The 21,839-nt window shown below is 43.5% G+C and overlaps 1 pseudogene; it reads left to right on the forward strand.

Annotated features, from left to right (window-relative positions):
* The window catches only part of LOC113279400, a 69,944-nt pseudogene extending 49,162 nt beyond the window's left edge, over nucleotides 1–20,782 (forward strand).
* The last annotated feature ends 1,057 nt before the right edge of the window (nucleotides 20,783–21,839 follow it).

The raw sequence follows: 21,839 nt of genomic DNA on the forward strand, positions 1-21,839 counted from the left end.
CTTTCGGCATTGCTTTGGGGGAATCGACAATGTCGACTGAGACAAACCCGCGGGTTCCCTTTTGATGTATTTTGACTTCCAAATCAAGGAAACACGATCACGGATGGATTGTAACTCCTGGATCTTATGAAAACTATATAAGAGGGATTCCACAACAATTAGAGGGGAACACATCTCATATTATACTTTTGTTCTTTATAAAATATTTTAGGGTTTATCTCTTTAGGGGGACACCGGGTAATTGTGTAATCATGAGTTGCTAAACCTTTGTTGATTAAGGATGAATTCAATGTTCTAGACGTGAAGTCTGATTTGTTAATACAAGTTTGTTTGAAGTTTTAATTATCATCGATTGTCTTTTCTATATCTAGGGTTTATGATTGATTCTTAGATTGGTTTGGGTGCGCAACTAGATTAATCTATTGATCATTATATTGCTAGTAGAAGTTATGAGATAAGTAATTGTCGATTAACTCTCTACACAAGTAGAAATCTCAAGACATTACAGAGGGATTTTGTGGAGCAATTGCTAGTGAAGAAAACATCATCAAGTGGACCTTGATCTAAGAGATCAACTACTGGGATCAACCTAAATTCACAAAGCTTAAAGCGTTCGATTGGATTACACCTTGAGTGATCTACTACTTGGTGGTTCGTTGAATAGAATATGGTAGTCGAGAACTTCCGTATCCATTGATAGAAGGAGTTGATCTAGATGTTATTCTAAGGTTGGTGATGAATGATTTTGACGGAAAATAGATAAGTATACTTATTCGATTAACACTTGGTAATGGCGAAGGATTCCTTGATCATCTCTTTCATCTTATTCTCTTTTATTCTTTTTATTTACTTTAAACCAACCCCCCTTTCACTTTGTTTTGCTATCTAAATAACATATCAATTACACAGCTCTCTATGGGAACGATCCTTACTACCGCTATATTACTAGTTAATTAGTGAGAAATATCTTGATTAATTTGTTGTGGTTACGACACGCATCAATCCCAACTTTGAAGTAATACTACGGTGATATGTTTCTCCCCATTAATCAATACTTACATCTTTTGCATAATAGGTGAAACCTATACCTATAGATTATTGATTCACTCCCCCTTACATAATGATCCGTAAACCATATGTATGTAGTGCGAAACTACTAAATAATTCTCCCCCTTTTTGTCAATAAAATTGGCAAAGGTACGAAAATCGTGGGATCATAATGAATACAACCAACAGATACTTCAGGATTCCATGGTGTTTATATATGAACTTTATTTAGATGATTTCACATAGTAAGACAATACTTAGCGCTCATCTAGGAGATTTAAGATACAAGCATCCCCTTCAAATTCCACAGCCACACACCCTACAAAATATAGCAATTAAGCACAAGTTAATTTAAGAACTCTCCCCCATTTGATGTCATTCTCAAGAGAACAACATGAGTGACGTTACTTTAATAAAAAAGAAGGATTTTGTCGGATGTTGATACATGAAAAATAATACCCCTTAATGGGCTTGGGCTCCCCCCAAAGGGGATGGCAAGCCTAACATGAGACATGGGGACTAAGAACAATCCCAAATGAGAAAATACCCATGAGATGGAAAGGACAAGGAAGGTATTAATGTATAAGAAGTAGGTTATATTAAGGAAAGATTGGCATTAGAAGTAATTAAGGAGGTTTAGGACATGTGGCACGATGTCATAAAAGGAAGGGGCTTTTGGAAAGTCTATATAAGGAAGGACAAGGTACAATGGAAAGACAACTCTCTCTCTCTTACTATTCCTAGAAAGCTGAGGTCACTGGTGTAGCTAGGACGGGTAGAACCAAAACCAAAATCACCCTTCAACATTTGGCGACCACACCCGGAGGCTCGTGCCTAGCTCACCATGACACACATAGGAAGCTCCAACTCAAGCGCAATAGAGAACCAGCCGAACGACCCACCACTCAACCTAGACGGTGAGAGAGTAGGGATAATGTCACACCCAATCACGTAGGTAAGGAAACCAGACGCTTCATTGGAGAAGAACAAACAACAGGAGACCGAGAACATGCCACCTGTTGAGCCTTCACTGAAGGAAATGCAGAAAGAGATCAAGGGCCAAATCCACAGGGAGCAAGAGTTGAGAAAGATACTGTTGATGGTGGTTTTTAGTTCAGGGTCAAAATTGTAAAATCTTGTATTTAACGCGTTGTCATCCTGCGAAGGAATAAAGGCCGTTTAAAAATAATGAGTGTTCAAACCTCTTTACTTATATATGTATTGAGCAATTCAACATATTTATGAAATTTATCAGAATGGTGTATGAAGCAACCATCCCAGATATTCTATAAATTTCAACATATCGCATTATTTACTAATGCATGACCTGCCTAGTATTTTCCTATGCTATGTTCCCCAGCTGAAGTTTCAATGTTGACATGACATGACGATTAATGTTCACTCTCAGCAGAGTAGCACGAATCTCCCGAAGTGTCAGCATTGAAATCTGCATGAAAACACTCGCGTAGGCTGCACCACCCTCTGACAAAGAGATTAGCGTGTTTACACGCCTTTTAATTAAAAGTTAGCGCGATCGAACGCGTTTAAATTCCTTAAGGAAAATCCAGAATGTCCATATCAGTCTTAAGGAACGATCACGACCAAATGATTTGGCCACAAAATTTAATAGGTCTAGCCTACTCCTAACAGGACTAGGCGATCGTCACGATAAACACCGGTGGGCCCACTAGAACCCCTGCCGGTTGAAACTTCTTAGCTCATCCACTGCACATTCAAACGCTGGCCTGAACATGGGTATTCACGCTATTAAAAAGAAGGCTCAAACGAGCTAGACCGACCATGACGGTCTTAGAAACATCACATCCGTCCAACCTAGCCATCCTAGTTGGACGGCGTAGATCATGTTTCAGGCGATCAAAGAGGCGCTGTTGTGTTCACCGGAAACTCACCTTCATCTTTAGCCGATCAAACCTCACCCGGAAATCCATATGCGCATCAAAACGATTGCCCAAAGTAGGATAATCGCGTTGTTGAAAGATAGCTCAAACGAGCTAAGACCAGCCAAAACGGTCTCAAAACATCACGACCCCCCAACTTAGCTAGCCTAGTTGGACGGCTTAGATCTTCCTTCGAATAATTAAAGAAGTGATAACGTGTTCACCCTCGACCCAAGTCCACACTTGGTCGATCGACTTGCTCATAGCAAGACCAGAGCACATCAAATCGCCGGCCCAAAGTAGGGAGAACGCGTCGTTTGAAAACCCTAAAAAATACTTTGCGGCAACACCCTACTGTCGCAAATCGATCATGACCACTCATATTCGCCAGCCGAATCGAGTGGCTTAGATCTAATTTGAGATGGCCAAGGAGATATCAGCATGATCACGAGCGGCCCGTCTTTGCACATGGCCAAACGACCTGTTCAAATCAGCGCCCAGCGCTTTGATTCGATTAGACAAAAGAGGTTGGACGCGCCGCCCCCTAAACCATAAAAACGCGTCAACGACAATATGTAACTGCCACAAATCATCTCGTCCATCCAACTTCGCCAGCCTAGTTGGATGGTGTAGATTTATTTTTCGAAAACTAGCAAAGTAGCATTGTGATCATCGGCCATCCCTCCTCCACAGGGAGTGATCGACCAAGTGACAGCTCGACCATAGGGTCCTCAAACGATTACTCTAAGATGGCCGGTCGTGCTAGTTTTAAGACGCTCAGTCCGTGACTGATTTGATTGAGCTCAAAAACAATGATGCTTCTAACACATCGATTATTTTCGGCTGCTTATTCGAAAGCGATGCTTTATATACATCGATTATAAGCAATGCTTCATAAATATCGGTTTTATAAATAATTTATTATTTGACCTAAAATCACTGTGTGCTGCTTTCAGTGACAAGTCACATGACTCGACCCACTTACTCGAGACATCAAACATGTCACAAATTGGGGGATGCTCACTGGGGTATTGGTCTGGCGGTTTACAGCGTGCAATGCGCCCATTACGAGAAAGTGTCAGGAAAGACGGACGGTTAACGGTAATGAGAGTAGTGGGTGAACGTGTGATTAGTCTTCCCTCATAACGGAAACACGATGGTCACCACCTTCCGCACAAACCCACTTCTCCACTACTTAACTTCCTCCACTTACTATGAGATCAGGGTGCGCTCGATGACTTGTATAAATAGGTTTTCAACCTATTTCGACAATAAGAGAACACAAGTGTTATCAACACGAGTATCCAGAAACCACTTTTCTGATACGAGTCATAAACAACCACACCTTCATAATTCAACATTCTGATCTCAAACACCTTCTTCGCTTCCCTCCCTAAGATCAACCCTTCTCCTTCACCTTATGACCGAATTGAATCTGGAACAACCATTTCTTGGTTTAGGCCAGAGTCTTACATATTGATCTCTCAAACTCAAAAGTACTCCTGTGCAGTACATTTGTTTAAGGTTTGAATTTGTTTTTCATTACACACCCAAGTTTACCAAAAACAGCAGAATCAGTTTTTACCCCAAATAACTGGCGACTACAGTGGGAGATTAATCTCTCGGTTGCAAGATCAATTTTCAATTTCATTTCAATTATCTCAAATTCAACATGGTGGATCTTAGGTCTGGATCAGCGACAAATCCCGATGTTACTTGTGCTGACAACACCCCTGGTGTCAGCATTCCTGCCGATGACACCAATGTACCGCCTACCAACACGATCAATACATCTCGTGGTACTACGTACTCAACCACCAACACCATCAGCGCAGGAAACATTCCCTTAGGCGTGACACCTCTAATCACCAGAGCCAGATCCGTTGCCGCCACCCCCAATGTTTCTTCGAGCGTAACACCCGGGTCGTTACTAGATCTACTTCCACTCCCCCATCAGAACGAGAGATTGGAGGAGCCAGAGGAGGCCAACCCCCTATTACCATTGTTGATTTGATGGAAATACAAGAGGTTCTTGCTAAGGCTCAGACAGACATGGCTACAACTCAGAAGGAGGTACTCACTTTCCTCAAGACGCTAACGGAACGACTACCACAAGATCCGCGCCAAACCATGGATCCAATTAGGAGTACTTTCAACACTCCTTGTGACTACTCGTTTTCCCGTAGTCTACATAATGTATACAGCTCTGAGGGTCTGATACTAAGTAGTATTGATACCTCCGTTGAACCGATATTGCCAAGTAATAAATGATATCTAAGATCACAATAACAACGAAGAACACAAGTATAATGTAAAAGCTTCTAAGTTATCATGAGACACAAGAGATTTACGTGGTTCGACATTTGTCTACATCCACGGGGTAATGAGTGCTTGTTTTTGTGTTAAGTTGTGGTGGTTACAAAGATCTTAAATGCTTCCCAAAGTAATAGAGAGAACTCAAGTGGAAGTAAATACTTAAGTTCTAAACATTAAAGAGGTATAAGCTTAAGACTAGATCTTCTCTCCTAGATATTGAATGCCCTTAGTTTGTTGGTGAAGCTTGATATTTATAGCCCCTCTTGCTCCAGGTATATCTTTGCTGCCTCTGGGTCTATCATCTGCTGATATACCTTTCGTACCAATGGTACCTTCGTCCACCGCGTACTTTCTCCAGTTATATTTCGCCACCTCAGCTAGCCCACGTTCCTTCGGGAACTACCCAACCTTAGTACAGGTTGTACCTTCGTTCACCGTCAGCTTCCGCCAATCGGGTTCTGCCACACTTTCTCTCTCCACGTGCCTAGATTCATGCGTGTAGATAATAGATTTGAGCATTTAATGTTGATTGGATGCGTCATCTACCTCTTTCCCCTCGCCAGCTGACTCTATATAGACTAGGATTTTCCCTTCCTTATCTTGACCGTTCACGCCTTCTTTCTTGGGATGAGATAGAATAGATCTGCGGAGGTATCCCTTGTTAATTAGGCTTCTCTGTTTAGCAAAGGCTACACAGTTAGGTATATATGCGGCCACTAATATCGTGACACGTGCTCCACAGAATATTGGTATTCACAGTTTGCCCCTTTTCTTTCATCTTTTACCGTTTGGTAGAAGTGGAAGAAAACTTCCGTTACGCCGCCAAATTTGCACGTACCGATTGGGTGGTCTCTATATATCCTTTCGTGCAATAACTTCCCCTTGAATTTCGGGACATCCAAATTTTTTGGATTTTCCAGCCGCCTATAAGAGGGGAACAAAGAGAAGGGAATTTTATTAACTCCCTTTCCTCTTCTTCTTCGAACTATCGCTCTCTATCCCTTTTATTGAGATACTCTTTTGCTGTTAACTGCTCCCTTTTTTCCTTCGATTCTCCGCGTGCGTTGGCTCCACTGTGTCGATCATACAAGTAAGTGATGCCCGTATTTGGTCTTGATTTTCTCCATGCTTTCCCCTGTTGTATCTCTGTCGGACTAGGAGATTTATTGATGTTGCTTATTATGCTTGCATGTGAGAATTCCTGTTTTCTATTTCTTATTTACGATGTATGGGAACTTGGGTTTTGTTCCATTTTGATTTTTGATGATGGTTTCGGTATGATAGTTCTTTGCCTGCAACTTTTATCATGTGATCAAAGGTTTTTGATTTTCCCCCATGATATGTTTAGACTGTCCCCTTTGGTTGGTTAAGTGAAACCCATGCCCAAAGTTCGTCGGTTTTTTACCCCTATTTCACTTTTGAATGAATTGCAATCTTCTTCTGCCATTGTTGATGGAGATGTTCTTCCTGCTGGTGTTAGGCATCATGAGGCTTCCAAAGTAACCTACGCGTAAGGGTCCAAAGATATCTGTGTCGACTGATCCTCCTCCGCGAATGGATCATCCTGATGCTACGCCATCTCCTCCTCCTGAGGATTCTGAGGTGCCTGCTGGTACTGAGGTGGCTACGGTCGCTGAGGAGGAATTTATTATCGAGGATCTTCCACCTCCTCCTCCTCCTCACTATGAGCTTCAGAGGCTCCAACTGCATGACAAGGACAGCTTTGCTCATTTGTCTATTGATGATATTACCAAGTCTTTTCGCCTTCATAAATTCGAGATTTTCTTCGTCAATGGCCCCTATGTTCTCACTGAGTCTCACATTCGAGATTTCCCTTATGATGAGAATAATATTTTGATTAGCATTGGCCAATTGGCCGCAGGTATGCTTCTTCCTCTGTATAGTATAAAGGATCCTTTCTATTATGACGTCTTGTCCACCAGGGATGACCCGGAAAACAAGACTCAGGTCCAAGGAATTTACCAGTATACTAGTAATTACTGGCGTGCCCTTCGCGAAAGCTGGTATCGTAGCAAGGGAAAGACTACTTTGAAGTCTTATGACCCCTTTTCTGAAAGGAGATCTAAGCAGGAGGACTATACCCCTGCCAACTTCAATGCTACGTATGCTGATGCTATTCAAAAAAACAACCTTCTTCCTTGGAGTGTTGGTCATCGTCGTATTCATGTTACTGATAGGCATATTGGGGAGGTTAATAGCATTCGCTTCCTGGAGGAGATTGATAAGACTGGTTTGACTACCATCCCTTATTCTGCTAGGCTTCCTTTGCCAAAGTCTGACCGCATTCGTCTTTATCACGATGATCGTTGGGCTCGTACTCCTCTTCGTGTGGTTGGTCCTTGGGCTTATGGTTTAACCACTGCGGACCCCTCAGTCCTTCGTTCAGCTCGTTCTTTGCCTAAGAAGTATGATGGGTATCAGCCTTGGATTTTTAATCCTGCTGCTTCTCACGAGGTACCTTTGCTGTTAATATCTTCGTATGCTTAGATATCTTTATCTTCTTTGATATCTTTGTTCTGATGGTCTTCTTTTGCAGTCTGCCCCTGCTTCTTCTGCTGGTAATTCTGTGGCCACAAGAACTAGGAAGAGAAAGGCTTTGGTTGAAACGCCTGCGGAGGTAAGGATCATTATCATACTTTTGTGCTTGTAATTTCCTTAGTACCTTGCCCCCGATTCTTAGCTGACGCATGTGTTTCTTTACAGTCTTCACAGAGGAAGGGTAAGTTGAAGACCGTGATTGATCTTGATGCTTTGGATGATGATCCCAAGGCTACTGGTGAGGGACCCGGTGACGAAGACATGGAGGATATCGAGGATACTGGCCTTAGTCCTCATTTGGATGATATTGAGTAGGATTTTGACAAAGATAACCCTAGCCCTGTCCGAGCTGCTTCAGTCGAGGGTGAGAACCTTCTTGTTGGTACTGGTGCTCAGCTAGTAGAGCTTGTTAGCGTTCAAGCCCCTGCACCTACGTTATCCTTGAAGATGCCTTCGTTTTCTGCTACTAGCAAAGCTTTGCCCGCTATTCTTGCTGCTACTGGAGCTGTTGTTGTGGCTTATAAGAGTCTCCTTTCGTCTCCTGCTACCTCCCTTGAATCAAGTGGTTCGTTTGCTAAGGTTGTTACCCCCACAGTGAGGGCTGGTAGCTCAGATTCTCAGCAGAAGAAGAAGGTTGTGATTTCACTAGCCAGCTTCTCCTTCAATGATGTTCCTGCTTCACTAGGGAGTTCTCAGTCTGTTTCTACTGCCCCTGCTAGCAAAGATGTTGGAAACCCACCTTCGTCACCAGATTGGACCGGACTGGGTAATCTTCCTTCTGCCGGTGACATGGATTTGAGCGGCTCTCAAGCTCCTCTTTTTGTTCCTATATCTTCCACCATGCCATCTCTTCGTCGTGGTGAGGGTTCAGCAGTCGTTCCCCTTGTTCGTGTTCAAACAAACAAGGGAGTTGCCGATGAATCTAGCCAAGGTAGGTTGCCGAAGAGCTTGAGCTTGGGTAGTTCCGATGACGCTATTCTTGAGGCCATCCTGCGGGATTCCAAGGGTCCCCTTTCTGTTGGAGTTGATCATCATCATCTTGGTAGTTATTTCGAGATATCTTCACAGCTGGACGTGTTATCTGCCCAGTATCGTGCTGCCAAAGATTTGTTCTTTGACCCTGATTGTCTCCGCTCCAGTCAGAGCTTTGGTGAGATCCGTAGGGGTAGCATCCAAGATATGGAGGCTTTCATGGATACCTACGCTAACTTCCTCCCCCGTCTTTCAGTGTTCTCAGTAAGTGATTCTTACCTTATCGTTTTTCTTCTTAATCTGATCCTTCGTCCGTCCTTGTACTCCTTTGTTTGCATCTTTGCAAGCAGATCGATGTTGGTTATACCTTATTCAAGGTTTATAGGGATAAATGCACTCATTTGAGTGCCTTGCTGGAACGTGCTCTTCAAGAGTATGCTCTTGCCGTTGCTCAGCATCCTTCATCGAGTGATGCTACTTTTGCTTCTAAGATATCTTCGTTGGAGGATGATCTGAGGAAAACCCAGAGATCTCTGGAAGCTTGTTTATTGGCTCTTGAGAGAGCTAATAATGCTGCTAAGGTTGCCGAGGATGGTCGCAAATCTGCTGATGCTGTCTTAGCTGCCGAGTCTTTTAAAGACATAGGTTTGTTTCTTCTTCTCCTTAGCTTTTTTCTTTACTTTCTGGTTGCATAGTCCTAAGACAACCTTCGTCTGCCAGCCGGCAACTCTAGTGAACTTAGATGTCTTCGAGATCAAGTGGCCAAGTTAACCTTCGATGTTTGGTATTATCAAAAGAAGTCTGATAGGCTAATGAACTTAACTGTTCATTATGAGGCCCAACTTTCCCTTGAGTCCTCTCATAATGCAGACTTAGTGAAGCAGATGGATTCGCTTCGTGAGGAGTGTGACGAAGCCCTTTGCTGGAAGGAGAGTCTCATTTTAAAGCAAAAGGAGGATATTGCCTTAGTCGAGAAGCGTCTCTCTGCCCAAGAAATTATTCGCAAGAAATATCATGCCGATTTTGAAGCTGCTTGTGCTTCTTTAGCTAAGGTTACTGCAGAGCGTTATGTTTTAACTTCTGAGGTTTGTTCTCTTAAGAACAAACTTATTGATGCCAGTTCCATGCCTTCTTCCGTGTCTCATGCATGCTTAGTAAAAAGGTTTGAAGAGTTAGAGAATGTGTACCAAGTTTTATCCTCTGAGAATGCTTCGCTCCGGATAGATGTTGATGATCTTCGGACGGAGAGGGATACCCTTGTGGAAGACCTTGATGCGGCTGAGGTAGACCTTGCTGAGGCTCAACATAGTTTAGAAGAGTCCCTTAGTCATGCCGAAGGTAGCTTAGGACAATTATTTTTTCCGTAACATCCTTTGTATCTTTAGATCCTTGTTCTTGTTGATGATACCCTTTGTGTCTGAAGGCCTCCAAGAGCAGTTGGTGGGTGCTAACGCCAAGATTAACCGCCTTGAGGGCCAGATATCTCAGCTGGAGATATCTCGCCAGTTTGATGTTGCTGCTAAGTTTAAAGCTGTGGCGCTTCAGCAAGCTAATGATCATCTTAGCGCTCAGATTAGGGAGCTTCGTCAGAAATAGGCTTCGGACCTAGCGGCGCAAGCTTCCCAAATGGAGGCGCAGTTCAAGCATTCTTCCATTGATTATATTAACAATGCTTTTGCGGAGGCTGAGCTCCAAGATGAGGGTGTTGTCTTCCCTCGCCTTCCTTACCCTTGATTATGCTATTCTGACCTTGTTTTCAATCGAACTCCTTTGATGTATTGTGCCCCCAGCTGAGGGGCCTTTGTTGTCTCCTTTCCTTGAAACAATGCTTCGTTATTTTCTGAACCTTCGTCATCTGCAACTTTGAGATGTGTTAGTTTTATTTTGGTAGTACTTATTTTAGTAACTTTATTATTATATATATATATACGTATTATGTCTAATTGTTTGCACATTCGAGTCATCATAAGGTGCTAAGGTGTTTTTAACCTTTGGTGGAACATTCATCATCCTACCCAAGTATCCTTTGGCCAGAAGGTACCGTGGTGGCGAGGGCACCTACGTGGGTAATAATTTTCCTGTAACCCTACGCGTTCAGCGCGATTGCTGCTTTACTTCGACAAGGTATCTCTCTTTGTGGGATATATTGCTTATTATTTGCCTTTCAGTGGGATTCATTTGCCCTTAGGATCCGAGATTGACATATGCGCAGTTATGTCGTGCCTTGCCTCATCGTCAATTCTGACGGAGGGTGTCTTTTCTAACCCAATTTGTATTTAATCAACATGCACTCTTTCTTAGCAAAAAGTTTCTTTCATTGATTAATTTGGTTTGTAATACCTTTGATCAGGGATAGAACATGGCGGGATATTTACCCTTCCCTTCTTCTCCTGAGTGATAACCATTCTCTTACGGGTAATACTTCTTTAGGTACATTGCATTCCAAGGGTGTTGCAATACTTCCCCTTTGAGATTTCTTAAGTAGTATGAACCCTTTCCCGCAATATCGTGTATAATGTAGGGTCCGTCCCATGTCGGAGCTAGCTTCCCCCACTCTTTATTCCTTTGATATGGTGGTATTTGACGTAGTACGTATTCTTCGACCACAAAGTTTCTAGGAATTACCCGTTTTTTGTATTCACGAGCCAGCCTTCGTTGGTAGTTTACATCCTTTGCAGAGCTACTTACCGTCTTTCTTCAAGGTCATAAAGCTTTTCCAGCATAAGATCTGTTGTCAGATTCTTTTCCCATGCCTCTGTCTTCGTTGTTGGCAGTATTATCTCCGTTGGGATGACTGCTTCGGCTCCGTAGGTTAGTAAGAACGGAGTTTCTCCCGTGGCTGCCCTTCTAGTAGTACGGTAGGCCCAAAGGACATTGTGCAGCTGCTCGCACCATATTTTCTTGTATGCCCCCAGCTTCTTTTTTAATTTCATTGCTATGGTCTTATTAGTGGCCTCCACTTGTCCATTGCTCTTAGGATATATCGAAGTAGACTTGTTTTTCTGAATATTGAAGGTGTTGAAGAGCATGTCTATGTTCTTTCCTTCCAACAGTTTGCCATTGACAGAGACTATGGCGGCTGGTATCCCGAACCTGCAGATGATTTGCTCGAACAAGAATTTAAAGACATCCGTGTCCCTCATCCTTGACAAAGCCCTTGCTTCCACCCATTTGGTGAAATAATTCGTAGCTACGATAAGGTATCTTCTTTTTGATGTCCCCTCTATCAAGGGTCCAACAATGTCAACTCCGTATTTGACGAATGGCCACGGGCTGATGACCGAGTTAAGCTCCGTCGCTGGCGCTTTAATCTTCCTAGCATAGCGTTGGCATCTTTCACAACGCCTTGCTACATTCTTCGCATATTCGTCCATGCTTAGCCAATAGTATCCTTGCATTTTGTCTTTGATTTCCAAAGACCTTCTTCCACTATGATTGCCAGCTTCTCCGCTGTGTATATCATGCAATATCCTTTTACCTTCGGTTTGTGAGAGACATCGCATCAAAGGTCCAAGAAATGACCTTATATACAGTATCCCGTCTCGTAGGTTGTACATTGCTGCCTTTGATTCGAGTTTTCGAGCTTCTTTGATGTCTGCGGGTAAGGTACCTTTATCAAGGTACTGGTGAATTGAGATTCTCCAATCGTCCTCAGCTTCGTCTTCGTTGCTTTCATCTGACGTGGGTTGATCTTTATCAGACTCACCCGCTTCGTTATCTGGCTCTCCCATCACTTCATCTTCTTTTTCTTTTTCTGCTTCCCTCATGGCCCTTGTTTGGATGGCTAAGGTTTCTTCAGCGTCGTAGGTTAGTCCTTCTATCGAAGTTTCATAAATTCTCCCAATTTGGACTGAGGTAGTGTTTCTGTCTCTCAGCATTGATGATATAAATGCCAAGGCATCTGCGTGTTTGTTATCTTTTCGGCAGACATGTATGAATGTGGCCTTGTTGATCTTTGACGCATGCTCCTGTGCTAGCTTTAGATACGAAGACAGTATCAGATCTAGAGTTTGGTATTTGAGCTCTATTTGTCTAATGACCAATTGCGAATCACTAGTCAAACGGACATCTGATAAGCCCAACTCCTGTGCAAAGCGTAGGCCGTGTATGACTGCCTCATACTCCGTGATGTTGTTAGTGTATTGTTCGAATTCTAACCTGAATGCATAGATGATTCGGTCTCCAGTAGGGGTTGTTATCACGATCCCTATACCTGCGCCTTCTCCGTTGGAGGAGCCATCTACGAATATCTCCCACCTTCGTGAGTTCCGTGGTTCCAAGAGATCCTCTGGTTCCGGCTTGTCTTCCTTCATTCTTGGGATGTCGTCTATCTCAGCTTCGTCATTCAGAGGTAGGTCTGCCAAGAAGTCTGCTAAGATTTGTGATTTCTCCGCTTTCCTGGTTTCGAAGATTATGTGAAATTGTTCGATCATGGCATTCCATTTTGAAACTCTTCCAATCTTCTCCGTGCTGTCGAGGATTTGACTTATTCGAGCCTTCGTGAAAACTCGGATGGTGTGTGCATCGAAATATATTCTTAGCTTTTGTGTTGCCACTACTAAGGCATATATGAGTTGTTCCACCTTGGTGTAGTTACGCTCCGCTGCACTGAGTGTCTTGCTGATGTAGTATACGGGCTTTTCTCCTTGCCCTTGGTCTCATACCAACACTACGCTCACAGCGTAGCTTGTTGATGCTAGGTATAATGTGAGTATTTCTCCTAGCTCCGGTTTATGCAAGATGGGTATTGATACTAAGTACTCTTTGATCTTGCGAAAAGCTTGTTCACACTATTCGGTCCATGTGAACCTGCTTCCTTTCCTTAGTGTGTCAAAAAATGCTTTGCATTTATCTGATGATCTTGATATGAATCTTCCCATGGAAGATAAAATTCCATTTAGATTTTCCACTCCTTTTAGGGTTTGCGGAGATGGAATCTCCATTATTGCTCTGACCCTTTCAGGGTCTACTTCGATTCCTCGCTTGGTGACCAAGTAACCCAAGAATTTTCCTGAGGTAACTCCGAACGTACATTTGTCCGGGTTCACTTTCATGTGGTAGCTCCTCATGGATTCAAATATCTCGGTTAGGTCCGAGAGATGGTTTTTTGCTTCTTTTCTCTTGACGAGCATGTCGTCTACGTAGACCTCCAGTATTTTTCCTATCCATGGCTTGAAGATTTTGTCTACTAATCGTTGGTATGTTACCCCCGCGTTTTTTAGTCCAAAAGGCATCCTTGTATAACAATACAGGCCTCGTGGGTTAAAGAACGCAGTATGCTCCTGATCTTTTTCCGCAAGGGCTATTTGGTTATATCCTGAGTATCCATCCATGAAGGATAGCCTTTGGTGGCCTTCGGTTGCATTGACCAGCTGGTCAATATTTGGCAGTGGGTAGCTTTCCTTGGGGAACGCCTTGTTGAGATTGCTAAAGTCGATGCAAATGCGTACGCGTCCGTTCTTCTTAGGAACAATGAACATGATATCCAAGTGGGATATTTGACTTCTCGTATGAATCCAGCTGCAAGTAACTTTTGCAACTCTTTTTCCACCCCTTCGTGGTAGATGTCTTCCACTTTACGTATGCGTTGTTTGAACGGTGGTATCTCCGGTCTGAGCCGAAGGTGGTGTGAGACCAAATTCAGATCGATTCCCGGCATGTCTTCCATTGACCATGCGAAGACATCTGCGTATTCTTTTAGTAGCCTTTGTAGTTGTATCTCCTCTTCTTCATCAAGCAAAGTTCCTATGTTGAGCATCTTTGGTTTTGCCTCCATCCGGATGTTGATTTTCTTTGTTGGTTCTACCGGTGAGCAGATTTGAGGAGTGATTTTTTGTAATTGTTATTTGGCGGAGACATCTGCGCCTGGAGTGGCGGAGGTGCTTGTCTCCGGGTCTAAGACGGCTTTGGGTACTGAGGAGGCTGCGTCCTGTACTTCCTTGGTATTTGCCTTACGTCTCTTTCTTTCATGTTGTTGAGTAGCAGTTCTTTCTTCGTTGAGTCTGATTTCCGCTAGATTGCATAGCCTTGCGTCTTGCTGGTCTCCTTTGATTTCCATTTCACCCATAGGTGTAGGAAAGCGTAGATACTGGTGATACGTCGAAGTTTTTCCTCACAGTCGATGGACCCATAGTATGCCCATGATTACGTTGTAGGGCGAAGGTGCGTCCACCACACAGAAGCGTGTACTGGTTACTAAGGGTCCTGCGTGTACCTGTAAGACGATTTCTCCCTTCGGTCTTGAGACTGCTCCATTAAAACCATATATTGTGCAAGTGGAAGAATCAATTTGTTCTGATGTCAAACCCATGCGTAGGTAGGGTTCGTAAAATAGCACATTTAACGAACTTCCCCCCATCCACAAGGACCTTCGTAACGTTCCATCCATGTATTGGAAGAGTGATCACTAGTGGATCGTTGTGCATTTCAACCTCCTGGTTGACGTCCTTTGTTGAAAAGGTTAACGGCGTGGCCATCCAGTCCTACCAAGTGCTAGTGGGTGGTCCACTTAGCTTGAACATTTCATGGGATTCAATCTTTTTTCTGTTTCGAGCTAACTCGAGGATATCTTCGAGCATTTCTTCTTAACCTCCGCTGGAGAAGGTGATCATGTTGATCTATTTGCCATCCTGAGGTAGTTCTACCCTTTTCTTTGGGATCTCCTCAGTCTCCACTGGCTGCAGTTGTATGTACTCCATGAATTTGCCTTCGTCGACGAATCTTTGGATCACGTTGCGCAGGTGGTAGCATGTATCAGTAGTATGTATTGGTGGTACGCACAGTACTCCTTTGTCTTTTCTGGCTGCTTTACCCTAGTATTAGGGTAAGGAAAGCCCGGCTTTGCTCCCTCCTTGCTTAAGATGTGAGAGGAAGTTGTGTTTAACTTTGTGTAGACCTTATCCATAAATTCTTCTCTTCCTTTGCCTCGTATTCCATCTCCGTGCTTGGATCGCTTGTCTCGAGAATTGGTTCTGCCCCCGGCTTCGTTTTGTCGCTTAGATACCTCCGGAATTGGTTCCAGAGAGTTAGTTCGTTGCGGAGCCGTTGTTGCATTTGCTTGTGCTCTGGGGTTGTCCTTTTGGATTTCTTCGAGTCTGATGTAACGGTCCTGGACAACCCTGAGCTCGCCTTCGGAATCGAGGGCTCTGTTGTGAAGCTCCACGAAGATGGCCGAGGTTTTATCAAGTTCGTACTTATAGCAATTTATGCTAATTTCTGTATTGACTTTTCCAATTGCTTGGCATGTCTTTTGCCACCTGTCTGTGTACTGCTTCAGCGTCTCCCGGGGACCGATAGCTAAAGCAAATAGCCTATCTAACCCCGCCTTTGTTGATTTGTTGTACATGTATGTCTCCAAAAACACCGTAGATAATTGCTCGAAGGAGTCAATTGAGTTTGCTGGTAAGTTGTCATACCAGGCCAGTGCTGATCCCGTCAAGCTTGCTGGGAAGTACCTACAAAGTACCACCTCGTTTCTTTCCCAATGGGCACGGACACGAGTGTAATACTGTAGGTGGGATGCGGGATCTGAGGTACCGTTGTATGCTTGAAACGTAGGTACCGGGCATTTTGGAGGGATGGTTTCCCTCAAAATGAGAAAGGATAGTGGTGACGTGGTTGCCTCCTGTACTACTTCTTCTAGTCTTGCGCCTGCATGGCCAGTTTTTAGGCCTTGGATCTCCTTCCGCATTTTCTCCATTTTCTCCATGACCATGTTCACATTGTGAGCATCTTTGGAAAATGCTTCGTCGTAGTAGATTTGAGAGGGCTTGTATGTTGAATCCGTTTCATCTGGATCATGGTGCACTCTCCTTTCTTCCTTAGGCTGATTCGCGTTTGGTGGGTTGAGATCCACCCTTCGTCTTCCTGAGATAGCCCCATTTTCACGCCTCGGTTGTGGAGGGTGAGTTTGGGAACCTTCGACTTGTATGTCTAACATACCTTTGAGATTCTGGTTCTCTTGGGCCATCTCGTGCATTGCATCTTTGTTTTTCTTGTTACGGAGTAACAAAGCTGCTATTTGTGCCGCCATTTGGTCTTCGTTGCGGGTTCCACCCCCTGAGGAGTGCTGTCTGCTGGATCTTCAGAGTTTTCCACTCCTTCCTCTATAATTGGCGCGTCTTGATCTATCTGAATTGGAGTTAGGTTTACCAACCCTCGCCCCGTAGGAGCTAAGGTTCTGGGTAACCCTGCGTTGGCCGCAGGTGGCTTCGTAGCTGTAGAATGCTCCGGTAATGGCATGTCGTAGATTGGTTGAGCTCCTGATGTTTTCCCCATCCCTTCAGCAGGAATAGGTGATTTGTTAGCAACTGTTCTTCTTGCTATTTCTCTTTGTCCGTCCTCCGCTTCATTCCTTTGGTTTGCTTGAGACGGCTTTTGGGATCTCCCTCTTGTGATAGCTGGTCGTGAGCTTGTTGGTACATCAGTTGGTTTCTGCATGCCTTCGGCTTTGGTTATCCCGCGGTTACAGAAAAATCGAAGAAGTATGCTACTTGGGTGCCTTCGTTAAAAGTAGCTATTAATGCTCTGACACAGAAGACTGTTAAGCAGATTTTCAGAAAAAGGACTGAAATAATGTTTTTGACAGATGGGTATTAAATGCTTATGACATCCTTGGAAAATACAACCTTAAAATGTCGAAAACCAATGAAAAAGGGGGTGTCAGATCTTGCGAAAAACAAGGCTATTAAATGCGTTGGAAGATCTTTTATCCTTAAAATTTTGCTGAGATTCCTCTGTCAGTCAAAGGTTCTCAGATCTAAGATGCGCTTTGTTTAAGAAAGGCTGTTTTAGTATAAAACAAACATTTTAGCGTTTTGTGAGTATGTTTTTTTGAAAGATTTGTTGTGGATCTGTAATGAGGCACGTTTTTAGAGGCTATGAACTCAAAAACATACACAAATAATGGATGAACGAATCACTAGAGAGTGATATTCATCGGTGAAACACAGATCCCTTCGTTTCAGAAGATGTATAAGTAAAATGTAAAATTGTGCCTAAACTCAGGTTCGTGAGCAAAACACGGTGGGCACCAAACTGTGACTACTCGTTTTCCCGTAGTCTACGTAATGTATACAACTCTGAGGGTCGGATAATAAGTAGTATTGATACCTCCGTTGAACCGAAATTGCCAAGTAATAAATGATATCTAAGATCACAATAACAACAAAGAACACAAGTATAATGTAAAAGCTTCTAAGTTATCATGAGACACAAGAGATTTACGTGGTTCGACAGTTGTCTACATCCACGGGGTAATGAGTGCTTGTTTTTGTATTAAGTTGTGGTGGTTACAAAGATCTTAAATGCTTCCCAAAGTAATAGAGAGAACTCAAGTGGAAGTAAATACTTAAGTTCTAAACATTAAAGAGGTATAAGCTTAAGACTTGATCTTCTCTCCTAGATATCGAATGCCCTTAGTTTGTTGGTGAAGCTTGATATTCATAGACCCTCTTGCTCTACGTATATCTTTGCTGCCTCTGGGTCCATCATCTGCTGATATACCTTTCGTACCAATGGTACCTTCGTCCACCGCGTACTTTCTCCAGTTATATTTCGCCACCTCAGCTGGCCCATGTTCCTTCGGGAACTACCCAACCTTAGTACATGTTGTACCTTCGTTCACCGCCAGCTTCCGCCAATCGGGTTCTGCCACGCTTTCTCTCTCCACGTGCCTAGATTCATGCGTGTAGATAAGAGATTTGAGCATTTAATGCTGATTGGATGCGTCATCTACCTCTGTCCCCTCGCCAGCTGACTCTATATAGACTAGGCTTTTTCCTTCCTTATCTTGACCGTTCACGCCTTCTTTCTTGGGATGAGATACAGTAGATCTACGGAGGTATCCCTTGTTACTCAGGCTTCTCTGTTTAGCGAAGGCTACACAGTTAGGTATATATGCGGCCACTAAGATCATGACACGTGCTCCACAGAATATTGGTATTCACACTCCTGGCGCAAGCGCTTCAACAGGGCGTGTCTTTATATATGAAGAAGTTCGTGTTGCTCCTGAGCGCTCAAGGAAAAGGAATCAGCCGTCCAACTTCGTCACGCGTGAGGATCTAGAACGACTTCTCCAAAATCGAGGCAAGGAAAACCCGGTAGACCCGCATCAGCGTCAACCTCCTTATCCTCATGATGTGCAAAGAGTTCCTCTCCCTAGAGGATACTCTTCTCCTCAATTTTCCCTTTATGACGGTACTGGTAATGCTCGTGAAACACATCTCTCGTTTTCTGGAGTCATTAGGAGAGCACGAATACAACCATGTTCTCCGCCTGAAAGAGTTCTCGAAGTCGCTTACCCGGGAGAGCATACACCTGGTACAACAACATTACACCAAACAACATATCCAACTGGTGTGAGATGGTAACTGCTTTCTACAAAAAGTATTTCTTCGTATCCGAGCAAATCACCTTTTCAGACTTGGGGAGAATGTTCCAGCGAAACAATGAGCATCCAAATGATTACGTCAAAAGGTCCAGGATTCAAGCGCTGGATTGTCACGATCCAAACGTGACTGAACAACAGTTGGTAGAATCATGCATTAACAACATGGTACCCATATATCACGCTCTACTGGAGAATTTGCGTTTCCAAACCTTTTCTGAACTTCATGAAGCTGCTAAACGCTCGTCCACGACAGCACCGACATTACTGGTGAAGACCAGACCCGCCGGAAATGAAGATGCACGTGATACTCGAGGAAGGAGACGTCTCATTAACAAATAATACAATGCCGGCCCCTCTATAAGTGTAGTAGGCGAAGGAGGGAAGAGAAAATCCCCAGCGACAGAGCAACAACCCAAGCGTGCGGCATCGACGCAGACGACTCCATCCCGGAAAGCCGCGGCTAAGGCTCTTGAAGTTGGAGACGCTGCTCCAGACTTTCCATTTCCAATGGATGAGGTCATTGAACTCCTGGAAGCATGGATTCAAGAAGACGCCATCAAGCTACCTCCTCTCAGACGTCCGCCAATTGAAGATGAAATGACAAATCCCAAATATTGTCGTTACCACATATTTGTCAATCACCCAACCAGTGACTTCAACAAATTGAAGCGCATTTTCAAAGAAGATATGGACACGGGAGAACTTCAATTAGGAAATGAGGGAGTTCACAGAGACCCTCTTCCTTTCAGGATCTGCATGATTTCTGGGGACTCTGTCCACAAGACTGTGCAGTCTATGATGGAGCATTTATGTGAAATTCTGTATTTCTCTAAGGCGCAGCGTCAAGACATATTTGGGTCCCTCAACCGTGTCGTATCAGGCAAGCGTCTGTTTCCAGTTATGGAGGCCGCTCCCAAACCCCAATCCTTCCTGGGAAACGCGAGATGTAACTGGGGACTCCTAACCATCGCTCGCTTAAAGGATGTCGCGTTTGACAACATACTGATTGATGTAGCATCTGATTTCAATATTGTCACTGTCAAGACCCTGAAAGCTGCAAAGACTTCAAATCAGGAAGTTGTTCACTTCCCAACCATAATTAAGAATTCTGAAGGAGAGTCTAGAGACGCTTACGGGTACATCGACCTCGAAATCAAGGTGGGATACGCTCTAACACGCGGTAAGTTTGATATTATGAAAGACTACCTGAATTATGATATGATTTTGGGGCGCTCGTGGGTGCATAACAACAAAGAAAGGCTAGGAGTGTGTCCTTTTCCAGTGTCAATACCTGGAAGGATTTCCAACAATCCGTCCAACCCAGAAGATTATCTGTGGCCGTATCAACAACTTGCCAATATGACGCAATTACCTGGAGAGAGCCCATCAATATATATTCGAAGATTTCGAACCCAAGTAAGTCTTATTGAACAACCCTTTTTTGCAACCAGTCACTCCTCCTTCCGCTAAGGCTCGGGGACTCGCTCCGATCAACAACCCAACCACCACTAGGAGATGTGAATGGGAGGCTGGTCCTTTCAAATGCTTTGTCAAGAATTTAGAAGTCGTCTCAGTCAAAGATAGCGAGTTCAAGAATTAAGTAGTTGTATAACACCCAAACCCATTTCAAATTGGAGATATGGTAGTGAAGGTGACCGCATTTCAATTTGGAGATGTGACAGTGAAGGTGACTGCTTAGCCTGATTCTCCTGCAGAAAGGGAAGACGAGCCATACCTGGTGGCAGATGTTATCTTAGGTGGTTACTGCAAGCTCATCAATGTCGACAAACTGGAAGGCGTGATAATCCACTCACGATGGATCAAGCCCTTCAATACCTAAAACTTTGTGCTACCTTTTCCTCAAGCGTTCTCTCTAGTATTTCCTCCAGCAATTTCCCCTTTTATGCAATATTTGTAATTCCTCCAAAATGATTTCCTACTTGCATTCATAATTAGGGTTTCAATTTGTCAGTTAATCAAAGTATTATTTCATTTTAGAAATCTCTTTACTCCTAAATCATGACACAAAGTCTTAAGCAAGCTTAAACCCTCATCATTACCCATCAATTCAAACCAGAAAGACAAAACCCTAACAAAGAAACATTTCATATCTTTCGAGAGACAATGAAGGAATACAAAGAAAAGTGGAAAAGGAATCGTATAATTATTAGGGAAAGCGTACTCTGAAGAGAAGTCTACTCCAACAGGCCTCTCGATCATCACATGATTAGGCAGATTGCAACACGAGGGAAGACAGGTTCGTGGTCAATCTCTGATTTCCATTATTGCATCCCCTTCGTTGTTTTTAGGGTTACATGCCATCATCATGAAGACAGCGCACGGTCACATAAGAACGCATCACGCATCATCACTTATGAATGTCGCATTCCCTTTGCTGTATAACTCGACGGAATGAAGAGTTCGACCCTGTTGGGAAGTACTACAACTAGGGTTTCAGATATCGTGAATAAAAAAAATCATCATCATCCACAAAACTACTGAGTACAAGAAGAAAACATCTACAAGCTACAAAAAGATTGTTATTCTACGGAAGGAAATAATGAAATGAGAAAAGTAGTTGTCAATATCAACGCGCGGCGCCTCCACTAGAGTTCTCTCAAGCACCTTCTCCAGCATCCTCTCCAACAACAGGCATC

The sequence above is a fragment of the Papaver somniferum genome, chromosome 5 (assembly GCF_003573695.1).
Source record: "Papaver somniferum cultivar HN1 chromosome 5, ASM357369v1, whole genome shotgun sequence".
In the NCBI taxonomy this organism is placed as follows: domain Eukaryota; kingdom Viridiplantae; phylum Streptophyta; class Magnoliopsida; order Ranunculales; family Papaveraceae; genus Papaver; species Papaver somniferum.